Source organism: Saccopteryx bilineata, chromosome X, assembly GCF_036850765.1.
Source record: "Saccopteryx bilineata isolate mSacBil1 chromosome X, mSacBil1_pri_phased_curated, whole genome shotgun sequence".
NCBI classification, from domain to species: domain Eukaryota; kingdom Metazoa; phylum Chordata; class Mammalia; order Chiroptera; family Emballonuridae; genus Saccopteryx; species Saccopteryx bilineata.
The window spans coordinates 122,789,463-122,812,427 of NC_089502.1; the positions used below are offsets into that span (position 1 = coordinate 122,789,463).

The following is a 22,965-nucleotide window of genomic DNA, read 5'->3' on the forward strand; positions in this document are numbered from 1 at the left end:
GTAACACTGTGTATACAGCGGAGCACCCCACGGCCATGCCAGTTGAGATGTGGACGGTACAGAGGAAAGTTCAGTGTGTTCTGTGGCTCGCTAAATTCGAATCTGTGACCAAAGTGCAACGTGAATATCGGCACGTTTATAATGAAGCGCCACTACATAGGATTAACATTACTCGGTGGGATAAGCAGTTGAGGGAAACCTGCAGTTTGGTGGAGAAACCCCATTCTGGTAGGCCATCAGTCAGTGATGAGTCTGTAGAGGCTCTACGGGATAGCTACCTAAGGAGCCCTAAAAAAATCTGTGCATGAGCCCATATCAAACTGCACTGAATAGGTATGAAACTGGGAGAGTTTTCCTTTTATTTGGGGCAGATTTCACATTTCTATCATCTTTTGTTGCTTTCCTGTGACCAGTCTTTACATGGTACACAAAAGTGCACCATGACTTTACAGACACACTGTATTTTCTTACAGATTGAAATATAGAGTCATATATCATTACTAATCATTGATTTACAAAGTTTTTTTAACACCTTGAATATTATAAGGGCTCAATACATGTTTGTTAAATGAATGGCTAATAGAGTGATCTAGTTCAGACTTTCCTTTAAATCAGGAAATTCTTCCACTAATTACAAATGAAGCTTTATCATGTTCAGATAATTTAATTTATAAAAAACTAATAACTTGGTTGAACTTAAAATGACCTTTAAAAGTTTGACAGTTCTGACATATTGAGTAAATTAAATTTAATCTGGCTTCATGTAACAACTATTAAAATATTTGAACTTATATGTCTATTGTACAAATATTTCCTTTTAGTGTAATATTCTTTAGACCTCTAATCCATCTCATATAAGAGTTTTCAGATTTTTTTCATTAACATGATTCTTTTCATTAGAATACGATTTGATTTTTTTAATACCCCTTTTAAAATGGTTCTCTTATTTTAATACAGCATATCAATGTGAAATCCACAAGGAGTACCCTCTCCTTTGACTGGAAATGTCTTCTAACCATATGGGTTAAGTATCCAAAAAATGTTTAAGTCAATACAGAGCACTTATAATATATGGCTGCCATAAGTTCCTAACAATATTAATGCACTGAAGTATATGTTTACATAACAGAGTTGTTGAACTTGGACACAGAATTTCATATTTAGACCTAACAGATGTCTCCTTTTTATATTTAACTTTTTATTATAATCTATTAAAATATTTCTTTATCTTGATACCATTTTCCAAGTATGAGGATTATTATCCTATTTAAAAGTTTTTCTTATTTTAATAGTATGCCAGCTGTATATGGTTTCATTCCTTGGGATCCTGTATTTACCAATATGTATATTCAAGTGATTTTATTCATTCAACAAATGATTATTTTCTAATATCTTAATTTTTAGGTAATATTTTGATAAAATAGAAGAAGTGATTGCATATTTGATTTGGCTAGTATAGATGTTAGCTGTTATATGGAACTAGATTAAGTTTAATTTACTCCTTAAATTGGAACCATCAAATTTTTAAAGATCAGAGAGAAATAAAGCAATGCAGGACATATTTGGTTGCTGACTGGCAAATGTGTTAAGCTCAATGTTTCACAGCAGGGCACTCTGAGGGTTTGTCATTGGTCCCTAGCTTGTACTAAATTTCTAAGATGGTCAGAAGCCTCCCCTTTTGTTGGTCACCATTCTCTCAAAGCAAACATCTTTGAGAAATCATCTCCTCCTGGGTAGGGATTCAAACCTCTCTAGGTAACCTTACTGTTCCATGTGAACCAATCTGCTTCCTGGGAAACACTCATGCCATCTTACCTTTCCTGCTCCACATAACCCTGGCCCACAGGAGTATCATTTTCTGGTCCTTTACCTTCCCCTTCTCTTTCTATCTATCTGGTTTTCCTCTTTCATTCCCCAAACCTCCACCCCAGCATAGATGCTTTAATTTTCACAGGTGTGAAGGGCATAAATGCACTGCTTTTTCAACTTTAGAAAACACACATTAACCTCTGAGTGGTCCCACTAAAGCTTCCACCCTTCAGAATTGCTACAATGAAGGTATCCCACTCACTCAAACAGAGGGAGATGAGCCATCCCAGTAGCTCTCTAAATAAATCTTGCCAGCCCTTCTCTGCATCTTTATTCTATATTCTTTTATATTCTCACAAGCAGGGGAAGGTTTCAAGAAAAGTTTCATGGAAACTCTTGATTTATCTACTTTGAAGATTCCTCCAGGGAATTCTGTCTCACACCCAGCTGAGTATCTGATAATAGACATATATTGGCATTTCAGAAAAAAAAGTCAATTTCTACATTCTATTAAATAATACTAGTAAGAACAACAGTAGCAACAACAACTACTAGAATTTCTTGAGATACTGCCTTGTGCCAGTCATTGTTCTTTCAACTTTATTCATATTAGCTTATTTTAGCCTCTCAACAACCCTACAAACTAAACATAAATGTTTAGTTTCAATGAATGGATGAATTAAACCCCAATAAGATGTCAATTAATTTTTTTTAGGTGAGAGCAGGGGAGATAGTGAGGCAGACTCCCACATGGGCCCTGACTGGGATCTACCTAGCAGCCCTGTCTGGGAACTATGCTTGAGTACCAAGCTATTTTTAGTGCCTGAGGCAGATGTGCTCCAATAGAGCTCTTCTCAGTGCCTAGGGCCACCACTTAAACCAATTGGGCCACTGGCTGTGGGAGGGGAAGAGAGAGTGTATGGGGAGAGCAAGGGGTGGAGGGAGAAGCAGATGGTTACTTGTCCTGTGTGCCCTGACTGGGAATTGGACCCAGGATATCCATATACTAGGCCCACGCTTTATCCACTGTGCCACCGGCCAGGCCTTCAATTAATTTTCTTAAGACACACTGCCAGATTTTGAAACAGGGTCTGATTGCAGGGCTCATCTTCTTAACCATTCTGGTAATCTGTCTCTAGGTGAAGCAATGAATGGTTGTTTTCTTTTAAGTGCGAGCTATAACAATGACTTTTTGACTTATTGTAACAATGAATTGAATGTGTTGATAGAACAATTTTTAACATAAAATTTTAGTTTTCCTTTCTTTGGTGTTCTTTATAAATTAATGTCCTGAAAAAGTTTTTTTGATTTAACACAATCCATGAGGAGCCTTTGATGATATGAAAATGTCATTACTCTTTAGAAATAATTTTACATATATTAGAAATCATAGAACTTTCCATTTTGCTAAAAGTTCAGGTATTTTTTATAATGAAGTTCAATATTTTCTGATATAAGTCTACTCACTAATTTTCTTTGATTTTTAAGTGAACACTCTTCAAATGGTAATTTTATATAGTCAGACAATAATTGAACATGGCTCAATCCCTAGCAACTCCTGATGTGTCACAAAAAAGAACCTATATTTTTTTTATAAATTTGCTATGTAAGAATTTTTTATTTCTCTTACAAAATAAACTTCTTACAAAGATGTAATATTACTGCTTCAATAGACAGAAAAAATAAATATAATTTTAGTGAAATACTTGAGAAAAACTTCTTCAATGAAATAAAAGTTAATAATTTTAAAGATCATAATACCAACTGACACTTTCATTTTTCACATCAATTGATCATATAATGAGACAGAGGGGGAAAACACATTAATAATATCAAGAAAAGGTATTAAGTGTCTGCCAGAATAAGTGAAGCAAGTAGATTTTAATGTGAGAACCTTTTGAATTGAACATTAAATCTATAATTAAAATCTCATTTGTGTAAATAAATGGCTTCTAATGCAAAATTCTTATTCAGTGTGCCACCCACATACACAAATATCCAAAAATGTTCTATAATTTATGAATTAATATTTTATGCTTTACATGATGTGATACTGTGATTTCTAATAGACTAATAAAATCAGAGTATAAATTGAATAATGTGCATTTTTTTTATCAAATAACAAAAAAGCAAATAAATTTTTGGCCTCATATTTATTAAATTCTTTTGGCTTTATTTCATTCATTTCTTTTTTTTTTCAATAGGGAATTTTATACCTGAGAGTTATTTACAGATAATCTGGTCCCTGCCTCTTCTTTTAAAGAAGAAAAAACAGAGATACCAAGTAGTCAACTAAATAAAACAAAATCACACAGAGAGATACCAAGGAAAATAAACTTGTTTTCTTGATTCCTCCGTCCTGAATACTTTTCACCACACTCACAACCCCCAATGCAGCAAGATGTGCCACCATATTTCTATGTTAAAATTTCAATTTGTAAAGATAAAAGGACAACTTGTCAGTATTCTCCTTTCATAAATGTTTGAGTAAAGTCATCTTTTCCTTTTGAGCCAGTCTAGATGTAGCCAATCACAAGGAATCTGTGGTAAGTACTAAGAAAATAAATAAATTGACCCTGGCCAGTTGGCTCAGCGGTAGAGCGTCGGCCTGGCATGCGAGGGACCTGGGTTCGATTCCTGACCAGGGCACATAGGAGAAGTTCCCATTTTCTTCTCCACCCCCTTCTTCCTCTCTGTTTCTCTCTTCCCCTCCCGCAGCGAGGCTCCATTGGAGCAAATATGGCCCGGGCGCTGGGGATGGCTCCTTCGCCTCTGCCCCAGGCGCTAGAGTGGCTCTGGTCGCGGCAGAGCGGTGCTCCAGAGGGGCAAAGCATCGCCCCCTGGTGGGCAGAGCGTCGCCCCTGGTGGGCGTGCCGGGTGGATCCCGGTCGGGCGCATGCGGGAGTCTGTCTGACTGTCTCTCCCGGTTTCCAGCTTCAGAAAAAGACAAAAAAAAAAAATAAATAAAATAAATAAATAAATCATTAACATTTAGTCAACTTGAAATGGTCAGAGCAATCAAAACAAGAAAAAGTCTTGATTAGGGAGTCATTTTTTATAGAGTACACAAAGTTAAGACTTAATTTACTGTGATCAAACTTATGAACTAGGATTGCTGGCTGGCGTTTCTAAAAAATAATAGGTTTTCTTTGTTTGTTTGTTGTTTTTTGACAGAGACAGAGAGAAAGTCAGAGAAAGGGATAGACAGACAGGAAGGGAGAGAGATGAGGAGCATCAATTCTTCATTGTGGCACTTTAGTTGTTCATTGATTGCTTTCGCATGTGTGCTTTGACCGTGGGGCTACAGCAGACCAAGTAACCCCTTGCTCAAGCCATCGACCTTGGGCTCAAGCTGGTGAGCTTTGCTCAAAGCAGATGAATCCACGTTCAAGCTGGTGACCTTGGGGTTTTGAACCTGGGTCATCTGCATCTGTTGGGCAGATAAAATGTATTATGCTCGCTTTGTTAAAGATGGCGCTGCCCACGTGAAGGCCGTCACCCAGGTGATATTAATGTGTGTTGGGGGCGGGCTGTGGGCAGGCAGGATCCTTGTGGCCTGGGGCTTGGTTTTAGGATTAAGCCTTTCTCACCCTTTTTGATGTGGGGTGGTACAATCCCATTGTAACTCAGATAAGTGACTTTGTATTAGAGACTTCCCTATTATGTATTGATATATTGGATTAAAGGTTTGGATTTCTACAGTATAAAATAGGGGCAGAATAGGAGCTTGCGCTCTTGGTTCCTGAGATTAGCATGAGAGAGCAGAGAAAGGCCACGTGGAGGAGGCCAGGAGAAGCAGCCAAGATGGCGGAGTGTTGAGTGAGAAGCCAGTTTGTGCAGAGTTTGTGCAGGGAGAAGAAAGGAGATGGGGAACAGAGGTGAATAAGTCTGGTGAGTTAGAAACCTTTGATTCTAGGAAACTCGGATAAGTCAGTAGCTTTGTGAGCAGTGAATGTGAGTGGGTTTTGGAGCCCAGTGTGTGTGTTTTGTTTGCCCGCCGGGTGCAAGCTAGGATCAAAGATGGTGGCCCACCAGTTTTTGGCTCCGTTGTTTCCTTACCGACTGTCCGAATCCAATGCGAACCTGCATGGGCCAGGCTGCTGTGATGGTGGCCTTGGCCACTGGCCTTACAGCATCTTAGTCTGATGCTCTATCCACTGCACCACTGCCTGATCAGGATAAAAATAATAGTTTTTGGAATAAAACCTTAAAAAAAATCTGCCAAGAATTTGAGCTATCATTGCAGTAATGGGTTTTTTTGTTGTTGTTGTTGTATTTTTCTGAAGTTGGAAACAGGGAGGCCGTCAGACAGAATCCCGCATGCTCCCAACCGGGATCCACCTGGCATGCCCACCAGGGGTCGATGTTCTGCTCATCTGGGGCGTTGCTCTGTTGCAACCAGAGCCATTCTAGCACCTGAGGCAGAGGCCATGGAGCCATCCTCAGTGCCCAGGCCAACTTTGCTCCAATGGAGCCTTGGGTGCGGGAAGGGAAGAGAGAGACAGAGAGAAAGAAGAGGGGGAGGGGTGGAGAAGCAGATGGGTGCTTCTCCTGTGTGCCCTGGCCGGGAATCGAACCCGGGACTCCTGCACACCAGGCCGATGCTCTACCACTGAGTCAACTGGCCAGGGCTCATTGCAGTAATGTTTTTGAAGTCAAATAACTATTTTAGCCTGACCAGGTGGTGGCACAGTGGATAGAGCGTCGGACTGAGATGCAAGGGACCCAGGTTCAAAACCCCGAGGTTACTAGCTTGAGTGTGGGCTCATCTGGTTTGAGCAAAGCTCACCAGCTTGACCCAAGGTCACTGGCTTGAGCAAGGGGTTACTCGGTTTGCTGAAGGCCTACAGTCAAGGCACATATAAGAAAGCAATCAATGAACAACTAAGATGTCGCAACAAAAAACTGATGATTGATTCTTCTCATCTGTCTCTGTCTTTGTCTGTCCCTCTCTCTGACTCTCTGTCTCTCGGTCTCTGTTAAAAAATAAAAAAAAGGCCCTGGCCGGTTGGCTCAGCAGTGGAGCATCGGCCTGGCGTGCGGGGGACCCGGGTTCGATTCCCGGCCAGGGCACATAGGGGAAGCACTCATTTGCTTCTCCACCCCCACCCCCTCCTTCCTCTCTGTCTCTCTCTTCCCCTCCCGCAGCCAAGGCTCCATTGGAGCAAAGATGGCCCGGGTGCTGGGGATGGCTCCTTGGCCTCTGCCCCAGGTGCTAGACTGGCTCTGGTCGCAATAGAGCAATGCCCCGGGGGGCAGAGCATCGCCCCCTGGTGGGCAGAGCATCGCCCTTGGTGGGCGTGCCGGGAGGATCCTGGTCGGGCGCGTGCGGGAGTCTGTCTGACTGTCTCTCCCCGTTTCCAGCTTCAGAAAAGTACAAAAATAAATAAATAAATAAATATTTTAATGTTTGACTGTAAAATTAAGTTCATTTGATGAATAAATGTTTTACAAAAACAGAAGAAAAATTTAAAAATGAAATAATTGTATAATAGAACTCAGCATGCTGGGAGATATTTATATTCATATATATATAATACACACACACACACACACACACTATACTGACATGAGTTATGTAATAGTAATTACCATCATGGCAAATATTTCAATGCTGTGAGAAGCCAAGCCTGGGAAAAATGAAGCAAAATGAAAGGAAACCAAACTAGAAGCCAATTCAGAAATCCTAAAATCAAAATCAAATTTGAGCATGCAATTGGAACCCTTGGTTGCCTTTGGGGAGATAAATTGGGTAGCTGAGGTTGAATTTGTTTTTATCCTTGTTGCTTAGATGTGTTTCTTGTAGGCAGCATATAGTTGGATTTTCTTTTTTAATCCATTCTGCTACTCTGTGTCTTTTTATTGGTAAGTTTAATCCATTTACATTTAGTGTAATTATTGACACTTGTGGGTTCCCTACTGCCATTTTATAAATTGCTTTCTGTTAGTTTTGTATCTAGTTTGATTCTTCTCTTTTGTTTTTCTATCATTTGTTTTTGTTTGTTTGTGTTCCATACTTCTTTCCTCTGTTGCTACCTTTTTTAAGTCAAGTGTTTTTGTGGTGGTTTTTTTAAGGGTGGTTACCATTAAGTAATGAAAAGGGTACCTACCATATTCATTGTAGTACCCTATCTTATAAGTATTTCTGCACTTCATCATCCTTTGCTACTGTTAATCTCTATCCTCTCCCCCCTTTTTTTCCTTTGTTGTCACAGTTTAAGTTTGGTTTTATTGTGTTCTTGGTGGAGCTATTACTTGTGGTGTTGTTTTCTTTTGTTCTTTGAATCTGGTTGGAAAACCCCCTTTAGTATTTCCTGGAGTGGGGGCTTTCTGTTGATAAATTCTCTCATCTTTTCTGTATTTGTGAATGTTTTTATATCTCCTTCATACTTGAAGGATAGCTTTGATGGGTATAGTATTCTTGGCTGAAAGTTCCTCTCTTTCAGGGCTTTAAATATTGGGGTCCACTCTCTTCTAGCTTGTAGAGTTTCTGCTGAGAAATCTGATGATAATCTAATAGGCCTTCCTTTATATGTTGTACTCTTCTTTTCCCTGGCTGCCTTGAGAATTTTTTCTTTGTCATTGGTTTGTGTCATCTTTATTATGATGTGCCTTGGAGTGGGTTTGTTGGGGTTAAGAAAACTCGGTGTTCTGTTTGCTTCTTGAATTTGAGGCTTTAGTTCCTTCCACAGGCTTGGGAAGTTCTCATCTATTATTTGTTTGAGTATATTCTCCATTCCATTTTCTTTCTCTTCTCCCTCTGATATACCTATTATTCTTATGTTATTCTTTCTGATGGAGTCAGACAATTCCTGTAGGGCTTTCTTGTTTTTTATTATTTTTGAGTCTCTTTCTTCTTCTCTCTGTTGTGCCTCAAGTTGTTTGTCTTCTATTTCACTAATCCTATCTTCAATCTGGCCTGTTCTGTTAGCTAAGCTTGTTACCTCGTTTTTCAGCTCGTGAATTGAGTTTTTCATTTCTGTTTGATTTGTTTTTATAGTTTCAATTTCCTTGGTAATATATTCTTTGTGTTCATTGAGTTGTTTTCTGATCTCCCTATATTGCCTTTCTGTGTTTTCTTGTATATCTCTGAGTATTTTTAACATTTCTATTTTAAATTCTCTGTCATTTAGCTCTAAGGCTTCCAATATGTTAAGTCTTTTCTCCATAGATTTTTCCACATCTATTTGTGTTACCTCTCTTTCTTTTGTATCCATAATATTCGATTTCCTCTTTCTTATTGGCATCTGAGGGTGGTCTTATTGATAGCACTAATTAGAATTAATAAAGGGTAAAAAGTAAAAAAAAAAAAAAAAAAGGTAAAACACCCCACAAAAAAAAACAGTAATAATTTGTTATTTCCCCCTTTTTTTCTCTCTTCTCTTTCCCTCCTCTCCCCTCCTCAGGGAAATATCGTGCCTATAATGGAGGGCCTGATTTTGAGTGAAGAGTTCAAGGGGCAAAAAAAAAAGGGAGTAGGGACCTACTAAATGCAAAAAAAAAAAAAAAGGAAGAAAATCTTAGACAAGCATAAGATGATTTGCTTGTAAGTGATGGTCGACTAAGAGATATAATGAGAGGGATAAGGGGGAACCAGAAAAAAGGACCAAAAAAGAATAATAAAGAAGAAAACATAAAAATAATAAGTAAAAATCTGTTGTATTAAGTGGAGCGAAGACTAAATACAATGGAGACCTTGGGTTGGGAGGACACAAAATGCCACAAAAATAAACAAACAAGAAAAATAAAATAAAAACAAAAGCAAAAAAGAGAAATAAAGCCAAAAAAAAGCCTTGAGTCCCAAATTAACTAATTTGTTCGTGATTGAGGATTATATGGGAGGAAAGTAAAATGAGAAAAGAAAAAACGAATAGAAAGGAAAAAATAAGAAAAAGAGAAAAACGAAGGAAGAAATAAAATAGGAAGAGAAAAAAACAAAATAAAGCAAGACAAAAAAAAAACAAAAGAGGAGAGAGTGAAAGTTAAGTGTTTTGGAGTATAACCTTAAAGGAGGGTGAGGATGAAGAAGAAAAATAAAATGCAACACTCATGGGTAGTGTAGTTCAAGAAAGGGGAAGCATAAGATGGGCAGAGAATAGAAGGACCGAGGTGGAGGATATAAAGGCAAAAAGATAGAAGAAACAAACAACAACAACAACAAAAAAAAATTAGTGGATCAAGTTGTAAAGTCTGTGGGTTTTTCTTGATTTTGAGAGGTTAACTTCTTCCTTTTTCTTTTCTCTCCCTCTTCCTGGTCAGTGACTCTGTACCCCAGGCTCTGCCCCTGTGTCACTCTTAGGTAGGGATTTGCAGTTGATTGGATTCTATGGCAATGTCATATAATTGGCTTTAGTCTTGCTGGAAGTAAAGGCTTGTTGGCGTTTGCAGGGTCCAACGATGAGAGAGTTTGCTTTCCTGGATTCTCTCTCCTAGTCCCCCCTTTCTGAATTAGCAGCCTGGTGATCCAGCTATAAGGCTGCAACTGCTTCTGCCTGGGGAGTAAGAGGCTCAAAGAGCTGGGAAATCCCCACTCTATCCCCACTCAGTGCAAGGCTTTGGGAAAGGCTCTGAGAGTCAGGGCCTCCAGTGTAATCAGGCGGGGGTGGGAGTCAATTGTTGTCAAGGTGACTGTTCAGTGCCTATCATTTAGTTGGACCTCTCAACCCAGGCTTTCCACGCTTTGTAGCCTGTTTTTGCAGGGAAGAAGAGGCACTAGTCTCTGCTTACGACTAGCGTAGTATAGACCTTATTATCTGCCAAGTCCTTCTTGTTAGCGTTTATCCCTGAATATGGAGGCTCTATCAATCAGAAGTTGCCCCCGCCCCTTTAGCGAGAGGCACTAAAAAATATCACGCCTCTTGTCTTGGATCGCTGAACTGAGAGAGATCTTATCAAATAGAACTGAGGGTGCGCAGATTTCATGGGTTAAGCTAATTTCAGTGATTGGGACGCAGCTGTGCTTCCGAAGGTATTTTAGGCTGCCTGCGCGCGCCCCTCCCCCAACGCTTGATTGTTAGCTTGAATGGCTGGGTGAGGTGCCCCGCCCACGGAGAGAATCTCCCAAGCCTCTCCCGCTTGCCCGCCGCTGGCGGCTGGACCGCACCAGGCGCAGGATAATGGAGCCGCCTGGGTGTGCGGGCCAGCAGGGGCCCTGGGCGCGTGGAATGCCCAAGGCACGCGCGCGAATGGGGCGCTCCGGGCACCGGTGCCCAGCGACCCCCACTCGCAGTGTGCGGGCCGCTGGGAACGTCAGCGGTGCTCAACTGGACCGGGCGCGCGCACGGCTGCTCACGGCGGCTCGTGGCGGCCAATGGCGGTGGTGGTTCGCGGTGGCCGCTCGCGGCGGCGGCTCAAGGGGGCTCGCGGCGGCGGCTCGCGGTGGCGGCTCGCGTCGGCCGCTCGCAGCGGCTCGCGGTTCCCAAGTATATGGGCTGACTCACCACAGGCGCACTTCCTTGCGGTTTGAAAGAACGTCCCTGTGGTAGATTCCTCCACACCCTCGTCTCTCAGATTCAAGTGATAACAGTCCTTTCGCTATCAGTTTGTGTGGAACTCTGGAATGCTCCGAGGATAAATTTTTCTGTTTCTAGTTGATAAATTTGTTGTGATTTAGGGGAGAGCTGTCGGACGCGCTGCTCACGGCGCCATTTCCGTGACGTCACTCCGGGTAGCTGAGGTTGAGACTTAAATTTTTATTATATATCTTTCCATAGCTTTTGAACTATGTTCCAGCAAGAATTACCTATTTTAAAAAGTTTAATTAAATCCTAAAAGTTAAATAAAGACAGAAATTCTATTTGTAATATTAAATTTGAATACTTGTATAGTTTATAGGTGTATACATAATATTTATTTTAGTTCTGCAATTAAAAATTTAAAACTATTGGCCCATTTCTGAAAGTAGGAATGTACATTGTATATAGGACTGATATCTGCATGGAGAAAGTAATAAAAATTAAAGAAAGAAGTTTAAAGTTAGATTACTAAAGGCAGGAACTCCACACTGATGATTTTTTTCTTCCTGCCATCTTGCCCGCCTTCCCTCCCTTCTTCCTTTCTTTCCTTTCTTCTTGTTTCTTGATCCATCCAGCAATCTCTTATGACATGCCTAATGTATGTTGAGCACTGTCTAGCCATTGGTGATGCACTGTGGGCAAAACTGACTTAGACCTTTGCCATTTTGAAGCTAAGAGTCTATCTACTGGGAGAGACAGACATTTAACAAACAATTTCAGAATTAACATGAGATTGTTTCAATGAAGAGAAACAATGTAATAAGAGAGTGAATCTCTGGGATAGTCTAGGAGAATTCTGGAAAGAGTCCTAGAAAATGTAATATCTAATATTTGAATGGCCAAATGAGAGCATGGGAAAAGAACATTCTATAAATAGAAAATGTGTAAAGTCTCTAGTTAAAAGGTGCCTCATGCATTATAATATATAATTGAAGATTAGTGGCCAAAGAAAACATTGGAGGGAGCTAAGTTTTACCAGACCTTACATTCTGTATTAAGAATTTGGAATTTTTGCCTTACTTGTGGTGGCAGTGAATTAAGCATCTACCTGAAATGCTGATGTCGCCAGTTCGAAACCTCGGGCTTACCCAGGCAAGGCATACATGAGAACCAACAACTAGGAGCTGATACTTCTCACTCCTCCCCCCTTCTCTCTCTCTCTCTCTCTCTTTCTCTCTCCTCTCTTTAAAATCAATCAATAAATTAAAAAAAAAGAATTTTAAATTTTATTCTAAGCTCAGGAAGGATTTCAAAAGGATGATGCCATAGTCCATATTACATTTTAGAAAGGTCATGTTGGTTGCTGTGAGTTGAATTAATATGAAGGGGACAAGAGTAGTTGTGCAAGAACAATTAGAAAGCTACTGCAGGTACTCCTAATGAGATGCTGACAGTGGCTCATGTTCTCATGTTGGCTGTGAGGGAGAGAGGTGAGTGGGTTTAGGAATATTTAAGAAACATTGTCAACAGAACTTGGTGATTCATTAGAAGTATGTGGTCAGATATACATCCTGCTCTACTGGCTCTAGAATTGGTAATCGCAATGTGGGCTTTAAAAATTCCTTTATTTTGAAATTTCTGGAATATATACAGATAATTTATGAGTTTTTTACAGATATTAATTTAAATTTACTAGATCAATTTTAGTTTTAAATAGTATATAACACAGACACACACACACACACACACACACACACACACACTGACACAAATTTTTCCCACGGATATCACTAAATGAAAAACATAGTGAAAAGGTCTTGTGCTAACTTAGGGCTATTTATTAAAAGAATAAAATATTATGCAGATATACAAACCTTGCTCTTAATTCCTTCCTTTAATCATTCACAGAGTTTTATGCAAGCCACCACATAAACTAAATAAAATTTAAACTTTCAGACTGAGTTTATTTTTAATAGAGAAACAACCACATGCTACCAGCAATACCTGGAAAGCCTTTTCAGACCTCCTGTCTCTTCACTTCTCATAAAGGGTTTTTGACCAATGGGAAATCATTTATCACCATAAGGTCTTCTCTCTTGGCAGTGCAGTGATGAATGGAAGAGGTAGGTAATTAAATATTTAGATTTCATATCACTACATAACAGAGACCCATAACAATCTGAGACAGCAAAAGCTTTGGAATATGACTTCATACCTTTGTATAAGTCTTTGGAAATTAGTAGTTAGGTATCTTTAGTTGAGGCATCTAATATACATAACAATTTCATTTATTTTTCATGTTTTTGAGATCATTTGTTCTTTTTTAAAATAATTGTATTTACAAAATTAAATTTAATGGGATGACAATCAATAAGCGTACATAGGTTTTAGGTAAACATTTCCATAGCATTTGAACTGTTGATTATGTTATGTGCCCATCATGCAAAGTCAAATCATTTTCTGTCACCATATATTTGTCCCTCTTTACTCCTTTCCACCGAGATCATTTGTTCTTAATGCTTCAGGTATAAAAAAAAATAGCTAGACACAAGCCAGTAAATAGCAAATATAGGTATTATGACTTTATTTTTTCTACCAATTTTAAAAGGTTATTGCTATAATTCTTTTAAAAATGAAAACCATGACATAGAAATGTTTTTGAAGAACTCTTCTGTTGCTCCTTCCACACCCCAACCAACTCAAGCAAACGTCCATTTTGAAGGGTAACAGAGCTGTTATCTGAAGTCTTGTGTCCAGACTCTTTTCCCTCCTAAGTATGTGACCTTGGACTAATCACAACCTTTCTCATTGTGCATTTTCACTGATAACATTGAGTTTATACCACCTGTGACCTATGTTACTGAACTGTTAAGGATGTGAGCACTTTTTAAACTATTTGTTCTGAAGACATTGCTTTAAATAGAAGACACTGCCTTAGGCAGGTTTTCATGTGTGAAAGACGGGTTTGGGATTAGGGAAACTGAGATCTATTAAAATTCTATTTGTCAGTGTGACCTTTGTTACAGTACTTTTCTTCTTGTGTAAAGTTGAGGAGACCACACTTGACTTTTCTAAAGCAGTGGATTCTAAGTTGAGTAGTAGGAGCTTTGGTACTCTACAGGAGATATCTAGCAATGTCTGGAGGTGTTTTTGTGACACCTTAATTGTTCATTGATTGCTTTCTCATATGTGCCTTGACCATGGGGCTACAGCAGACTGAGTAACCCCTTGCTCAAGCCAGCAACCTTGGGTTCAAGCTGGTGAGTTTTGCTCAAACCAGATGAGCTCACACTCAAGCTGGCAACCTCAGGGTCTTGAACCTGAGTCCTCTGTATCCCAGTCTGATGCTCTATCCACTGCGCCACTGCCTGGTCAGGCTGGAGGTGTTTTTGGTTGTCACAACTGGGTGAGTGCTACTAGCATCTAGTAAGTAGGTGCCATAAATTCAGCTACATACCCTCCTGTACACCCGTCTTACACACATAACAAAGAATTATTTAACCCAAAATGTCAACACTGTCAAGATTGAGAAATCCTGTTCTAAGTCTTCAACTAGCTTTAAATTTTTATCCATAGCGAAAGGTATTTCATAAGTTAACCACTTGACTACTAGGGCTTTAAGTTTACCAGAATAGATTTTGTTTATTTCTACTTTGAAAATAAACATTGCCATCTATAGTGAAGTCTTCTATTAACCCTTTGAGTAGTGAGATTTTTTTCATGCTTGCTGACCCCCAGAGTGAGTTTTTTTTTCAAAAATGAAATTAATTCCAGCTACAGTTTTATTAACGTAAAATCATGTTTGTCTGATAACCAATTTATGAAAGCAAAGAAGAACATACATTTTTCTTTTTTAAATCTTGCCTTACATATTTTTTAAATAAATTGATCATACTCTGGATGGTCGGAGGCACAAGGATATACATGAATGTTCTTATTATTCAAAGGGTTAAAATATAAGGAGTGGTTTGGTTATTGTGGGTCAAATAAGTTTGTAAATATGATATATATGTTTGCTCGCTTATAGTTTGCATTGGGTGTGGGGGACAGGCTGTAAGCAGGCAGGGTCCTTATAGCTAAAGGCTTAGTTTTAAGACTAAGCCTTTCCCACCCTTTTAATACTAAGATCTTCTCAACATTAAGCTTTTCCCCACACCCTTGACTATTGCATGATAGGGGGTGGTGCACTGTTATGAGAAATCTCATTTATGCCTCAGAGAAGTGACTTTCTATCAGAGACTTCCTTATTTGTATATTGGCTTAAAGGTTTTGATTTCTACACTATAAAATGGGGTAGTCCTGAGGGCTCTCTCTCTCTTGGTTTCTGAAATTAGCATTGCAGCAGAGAGGCAGCCAAAATGGCAGAGTGCTGAAGGAGAAGCCAGTTTGTGCAGAGTTGTGCAGAGAGAAGGAAATGGGGAACAGAGGTGAATAAGGCTGGTGTTGGGCAGATAAAATGTATTATGCTCACTTTGTTAAAGATGGAGGCCGTCTCCCAGGTCATATTAATGTGTGTTGAGAATCCTTGTAGCCTGGGGCTTGGTTTTGGGATTAAGCCTTTCCCACCCTTTTTGATGTGGGGTGGTACAATCCAATCATGCCTCAGAGAAGTGACTCTACTAGAGACTTCCCTATTTTGTATATTGGATTAGAGGTTGTGAAGCTACAATATAAAATGGGGGCAGAACAGAGTTTGTGCTCTTGGTTCCTGAGATTATCATTAGAAGAGAGAGCAGAAAGCAGAGAAAGGCCTCGTGGAAGAGGCCAGGAGAAGCAGCCAAGATGGCGGAGTGCTGAGTGAGATGCCAGTTTGTGTAGAGTTTGTATCTGGGATAAGAAAGGAGATGGGGAACTGAGGAGAATAAGGCTGGTGAGCTAGAAACCTTTGATTCTAGGAAAGTCGGATAAGTCAGTGGCTTTGTGAGCACTGAATGTGAGTGGGTTTTGGAGCCCAGTGTGTGTTTTTACTTGCCCGCCGGGTGCAAGCTAGAATTAAAGACTATGGCCCAGCAGTTCTTGGCTCTGTTGTTTCTTTACCAACTGTCCGAATCCAATGCAAACCTGCATAGGCCAGAAGGCTGCTGTGATAGTGGCCCTGGCCCTGTCTCCTGGCTTTACAGCTGGTGAGGTAGAAACCTTTGATTCTAGGAATACTCAGATAAGTCAGTGGCTTTGGGAGCCCTGAATAGAAAGGGAAGTGTTTTCCCACTGTGTGTATTTCTAGCCCGCCAGGTGTGAGCTAGGATTAAAGATAATGACCCACTAGTTCTTGGCTCCATTGTTTCATTACCATCTGTCTGAATCAAATGTGAACCTGCATGGGCCAGGCAGCTGTGATGGTGGCTGTTGGTCAAATAAGTTTGTAAATATGTTATATAAGTTTGCTCGCTTATACTTTGCATTGGTATGGGGCACAGGCTGTAAGCAGGCAGGGTTGTTATATCCTAAGACTTAGTTTTAAGACTAAGGCTTTCCCACCCTAAGCGACTTTGTATCAGAGACTTCCTTGCTTGTCTATTGGATTAAAGATTTTTGATTTCTACACTATAAAATGGGGCAGACCGGGAGCTTGTTCTCTCTCAGTTCCTGAAATTAGCATTAGAGAGGAGAGCAGAGAAAGGTCATGTAGAGGTGAAGAGAAGCAGCCAAGATGGTAGAGTGCTGAAGGAGAAGCCAGTTTGTGCAGAGAGAAGGAGATAGGAGATAGGGAACAGAGGTGGATAAGTCTGGTGAGGTATAAACCTTTGATTCTAGGAAAACTCGGATAAGTCAGTGGCTTTGGGAGACCCAAATGGAAAGGGAAGTGTTTTCCCACTGTGTGTATTTCTTCCCCGCCAGGTGCAAGCTAGGATTAAAGCTAATGACCCACCAGTTCTTGGCTCCATTGTTTCATTACTGTCTGTTCGTATCAAATGCAAACCTGCATGGGCCAGGCAGCTATAATGGTGGCCGCGGGTACTGGCTTTATAGTGGCCATGGCTAAAGCATCTACTTGAAATGCTGGGGTTGCCAGTTTGAGATGTTTAAGCATCATTACCACAATCACCAACCACAATCCTACTTATGATGTTTATTTGGGTACTCCATATCCTCAAGTTATATAACTGGAGGCTAAAGAACAATTATAGTTTATAGGATATATTATATTTCTATCAGTTGTTGTTACTATACCAAGGAATATCATGTGTATTAGCATCAGACTGCTTGGGTTCAAGTCTCATTTTTACTATTAACTATGTCAACTTTGGATACTTATCTGTATCTTGAGCTCCCATCTATAAAATGTGATTGATAATATAGTTTCTGTTTTTATTTATTTTTTTAAAGTCAATTTTTTTAATTTTTAATTTATTTATTCATTTTAGAGAGGAGAGAGAGAGGGAGAGAGAGAGAGAGAGAGAGAGGAGAGAGAGACAGGGGGGAGGAGCTGGAAGCATCAACTCCCATATGTGCCTTGACCAGGCAAGCCCAGAGTTTCGAACCGGCGACCTCAGCATAGTTTCTGTTTTTAATGAGATCATTCAGGAAAGTTCTTGGCATGGTGTCTGACACAAAGAAATACTCTGTCAATGTTAATTATTGTTATAGTTTGACTCAAAGTTGAATTTTCATTAATTATATTTTAGGGTGTTGCAGGAGCAAAGCAAGCGACTCCCCGAGGGTATAAAAGGCTTAGACAACATGCTGGTGGAAGAAGATTTATTAGCTGGTGAATTAATGTGACCTAATAGGCATTAAGGCACGAGCTGCCCAAAGTTGGCTTTCTTGCATCTTATATACCTTTACAGTTTTCGTATACTAGACACGTGATTCCTTTGTCTATAGCTCCATGTGCTTCTCCTGTCTCAGGGAGGAGAAGGGGCATGAGTTGAAGTTTTGGACCCTTTGTCCTAGCTATTTACATATCCTGATTTTTTTTTCTTTATGTTGCAAGCAGTTTCAGGAAGCTGACAAAGGAACTGCCTAGCCATGGTTTGTTAATCTTTAAACTGACTTATTTAGCTTTAAGGCCCTTCCTCCCTCAAGGGCATTTCTTACTATGGCCACTCAGATTTATTGCCACTTACAAGCTTTTGCAGATTTTACTTTTTGATCTAGTGTGAGTTTCTCCACCTGGAGAAATTACTCATCCTTTGAGTCTCAAAGCCAATGCTACCTCCCTGAAAGGACCTTGTCTGGCGCCTCTGAGCAGACATAGCCTTCCCACTTATGATGTCCTTAAAGCTCCCTCCCACAACATACCCTAAAGCAGTAGTCCCCAACCCCCGGGCCGTGGACCGGTACTGGTCTATGGACCATTTGGTACCGGTCCACAGGGAAAGAATAAATAATTTACATTATTTCCGTTTTATTTATATTTAAGTCTGAATGATGTTTTATTTTTTAAAAATGACCAGACTCCTTCTGTTACATCCATCTAAGACTCACTCTTGACGCTTGTCTCAGTTATGTGATACATTTATCCATCCCACTCTAAAGTCCAGTCCGTGAAAATATTTTCTGACATTAAACCGGCCCGTGGCCCAAAAATGGTTGGAGACCACTGCCCTAAAGATCTCCATTTATATCCTTCAAACTATATTAGCCTTCATACATACATCCACACACAAACATCAGTTTCCCTTGTTGGAGTGACATGCTCCCCGACTGACACCTGTATGTACATGCCAGGCACAATGGGCCCTCCATAAATGTGAAAACTGAATTAATACCAGGAAATCTCTAGCTTCAGTAATAAAGGATAATATTGAATTTACATGCTGAAATTAAATCTTTATAGTTGAAAAATTAAAGAGGAAGAGAAAAGTCTCCTCTCTGACAGGATAAGATGATTGAGAAAAAGCAGAACTTAGTAGAATCCATTTATAGCTAGTTTCAGGATACATGTTCCCCAAGTATATAGAAGGTATGTGGGTTCTAAAGAGATAACACAACAGGTTCTGTTTTGATTTCACCATCCAGAATATATATTAAAAGATAAAAAAGAAGAATAGTTGCTTATTATACCTAGTGTATGGGTTTTTCTGAAATGAGGATAAATCACTGTACAAGATGAATTTTAGATATGACTAGTGATGCTTAAGAAATCTTACATGACACTTATAAGTTCAGTTTCACAGTAGACTGTTAAGCAAAAAAGATGTGAAAATGTTAAGCCAAATAAAATTATACTATTTATAATTCTGACTTACAGAGCATAGTTGATCTTCTCCACCATATTATCAAATAAAAAAAATAAATAAAAAAGAGTTCTTTTAATACTTTCATGTCATGGATGTTAAAAAGTGGCCACTAATGGGATTGAGGTACATGGCTGCAATTATCCACAGACTAATTAAAAATGACCGTCACTCACATTGTTCTAAGTATTTCAACAATAGCAAACATGACTGAGTTCATTTTAATTTAGAGTTGTGTCAGATTAGCTAATAGAGAGTATTACAATCATTGCACAAGCTCATAAATCCTCTATAAAGACATCTTGACAGCTTATTTTATGTCATCATTTTAGAAAATGTCAAGAACCAATTTCCTAAAGTCACATGCAGACTATCAGGTAATGCTGGCAGATTTTACATAAAAATATAAAGCCTTTTTCACCCTTCAGAGAAGACATGGAAATATAAATAAAGGACTTTTAAATTAGGCATAAACTTGTAATGAAAAGGGAAACAGGGGAATGAACTACGACAACAAAATTTTGATTGATAGTTAATGAACAAGTATTAACTCAGTTGGAAGACCTGAAAAAGTTGAACCTTAACCTGACGAAAGTTGATGCCAAGAAACAACATGATTACTAATACAGAAGCCCCAAAGGCTAAGGAATGGGTGATACTAGATATCTATGAAAGGAACAATGAGAATGGGGCAAAAATAAGAAGACTGTTTAAAAAGCTTAAGAATCAATTAGGTATTGATTTCCTTTTCCATAGTGGCAGACTAGAAGTTTATTCTCTGGAGGGGGGTACTAGTCTGTGCACAGCTGAAGGTGTGCTTTAATGTTAAATAGACAATTCTTTTCCACTCATTTCTCAGAAGCAGAAAGATATGCACAATATTGAAGGATTCCTCTCTGTGAAAGTTACCAATGCAAAACAAAAGACCCAAAGATGCTAACAGCAGGTGTTTCCCAACTAGCCAGCTATTTGACCCATGGAGCCCAGTCTCAACAGGCTGTAAAAAGTTGCCAGTCATCATTTTATTCCTACACGACATGATGAGTAGACAACAAAGGACCACAAAAATTAAGGGAAATCTTGAATATGAAGGGGACCCAAACATGCAGACAGAAGGAACTTAAGGAGAATAAAAATTATGTGGAGAGAATATCACTCGCCCTAAAATAAAACAACGACAACAACAAAACTAACTTAAATGCCCTCAGAGAGATGATATTGCTTCCATATGACAAGAACAGGCTGCTAGAGAAGAAATACAGTGTGTCCGTAAAGTCATGCACTTTTGACCAGTCACAGAAAAGCAACAAAAGACGATAGAAATGTATGTGAAATCTTCACCAAATAAAAAGAAAACCCTCCCAGTTTCTGTAGGATGATGTGGCAGCATGTGTGCATTAACAGATGATGTAACACTGTGTATACAGCGGAGCAGCTCACGGCTATGCCAGTCGAGATGTGGACGGTACAGAGGAAAGTTCAGTGTGTTCTGTGGACTCGCTAAATTTGAATCCGTGACCAAAGTGCAACGTGGATATCGGTGCGTTTATAACGAAGCGCTACGACATTAATTACTTAAAACAGAGAATCACAGACGTTATTCACTCTGTTACACCAGATGTCCTTACCCGTGTGTGGCAAGAACTTCACTATTGTTTGGATGTGTGTAGGGCAACAAATGGAGCCCACATCGAACTGCACTGAATAGGTATGAAACTGGGAGAGTTTTTCTTTTATTTGGTGCAGATTTCACATTTCTTTCATCTTTTGTTGCTTTCCTGTGACTGGTCAAAAGTGCACCATGACTTTACGGACACACTGTATATATGTTTACAGGAAAACACTACTAAAATCTGTATTTGAAAAGGAAAAGATAGTAAGAGTTGAAAAGATATGAGATTTACGAAATCTCCCAGAAAATAAAGCAAAACAAGAACAACATGGAAAATTACTATACTCAGTGATTTGGCTTTCATTAGGCATAGTCACAAGCAACTGGTAGATGGGATGAAGACAAAATGACTATACAAATGAATGCTCAGACAGGAGACACACAATTGTGTAGTAAGAGTGAGAATTTGAAAGAGAACCATAAACTTCATCTACAGTAATGGCAATTCAATAGGTAAAATCAATAAGTCAATTTCAATAAAGTAACAGAGAACTAAGAAAGTTATAGTACAGGCATATTATTAAAGACATGGAAGAAAACACCAAAGTCGGCTGTGACAGTTGCAGGTGGTTGCCTCTAGGAATTGGGGTAACACTGCGTGTGGGAGCAGAAAGGAGATGTTTAGATTTTTTATAAGATGGCTTTCACAACATGACTCCATATATAAATTTGATGACAATAGCTTCCCTTGTATTGTAAAAGAATATGTAAATACATATTAATGAGGACTGTTGGTTCCCAAATAAACCAGAGAAATGTAATTGCACACTTTAAGTCATTTTCACCTACAAATGTTTTATTTTAGTATGGAAGGAAAAAAGAAAGGTATTATGATTATAGTCTTTCCTAGAGATAGGACATGATCACTAAGAGTCTTGAGGTACCCTTAGATATAGAATTGGGGGTGGGCAGAGAAGACAATACAGTGAGCTTTTAAAATAAACATAAAATTGTGCTCTATTCTAATGACTGGCATTTTTTTTTCAGAGAAACCTTGAAGTTTTGGATTTTAAATTGCCTTTTAAATAAAGTATAAATTACATTGATTGTAGATGTTTCTTTATTTTTTAAAAATAGTATCATTTAGAAAACTAAATAAATCACCAACTTTATTAAGGCTTCTACTCCCTCCCTCTCTCTGTCTCTCCCTCTTTCCCTTCCTCTGTCCCTCTCCTACCTCCCTCCTTCCTCCCTTCCCCCTTCTTCCTTTCCTTCCTTCCTTCCTTCCTTCCTTCCTTCCTTCCTTCCTTCCTTCCTTCCTTCCTTCCCTTCTTCCTTTCTTTCTTCAAATAATTCAGCTGGTTTCTGAAATCTAAATGTTTTAGAGCCACTGCTCTAAATGAAATCTAGAATTCTCATTACTTTCGTGTAAAAAAAAAATTGATAACTCTTTACTTATTACAATAGGTACATTGAACAACCCAGGATAAAAACCCTAGTGCCTATAGACCAGTGCAATTCCCTTTTGTTTCAAATCACATCGCATTACATGGCCATTTGTGTACCGTTTCTCATGACTTGCTGATGACCAACACAGCAGGATGAAATGCACTTAAATGAGCTGGAAAATAGAAGTCCCTCAGATACTCAGAAATCAATACAGCATGGAAAGATAGACAAAGGATGAAGAAAACTGTACAAAACCTAGAAGTGGTAAGCAGGTCACAAGAATTCAAAAGTAAATAGATATAGTGCCAAATTAATACTAATCAAATATTTGTCTGTGTATTTTAAAGAAATTGTTAAAAAATGGACTCAATTATCTCTTTTTGTTCCCTACCATATCCCCAGTTACATAAAATTTTGTCTAAATTATTCAGTTTCTAAATATTTTAATAACTTATAAATA

General features: G+C 39.1%; 1 protein-coding gene across 1 annotated transcript in view; it reads right to left on the reverse strand.

Annotated features, from left to right (window-relative positions):
• Positions 1-22,965, reverse strand: part of IL1RAPL1 (interleukin 1 receptor accessory protein like 1) — a 1,416,727-nt gene that overhangs the window by 286,038 nt on the left and 1,107,724 nt on the right. The gene's annotated exons all lie outside the window — the stretch shown is intronic.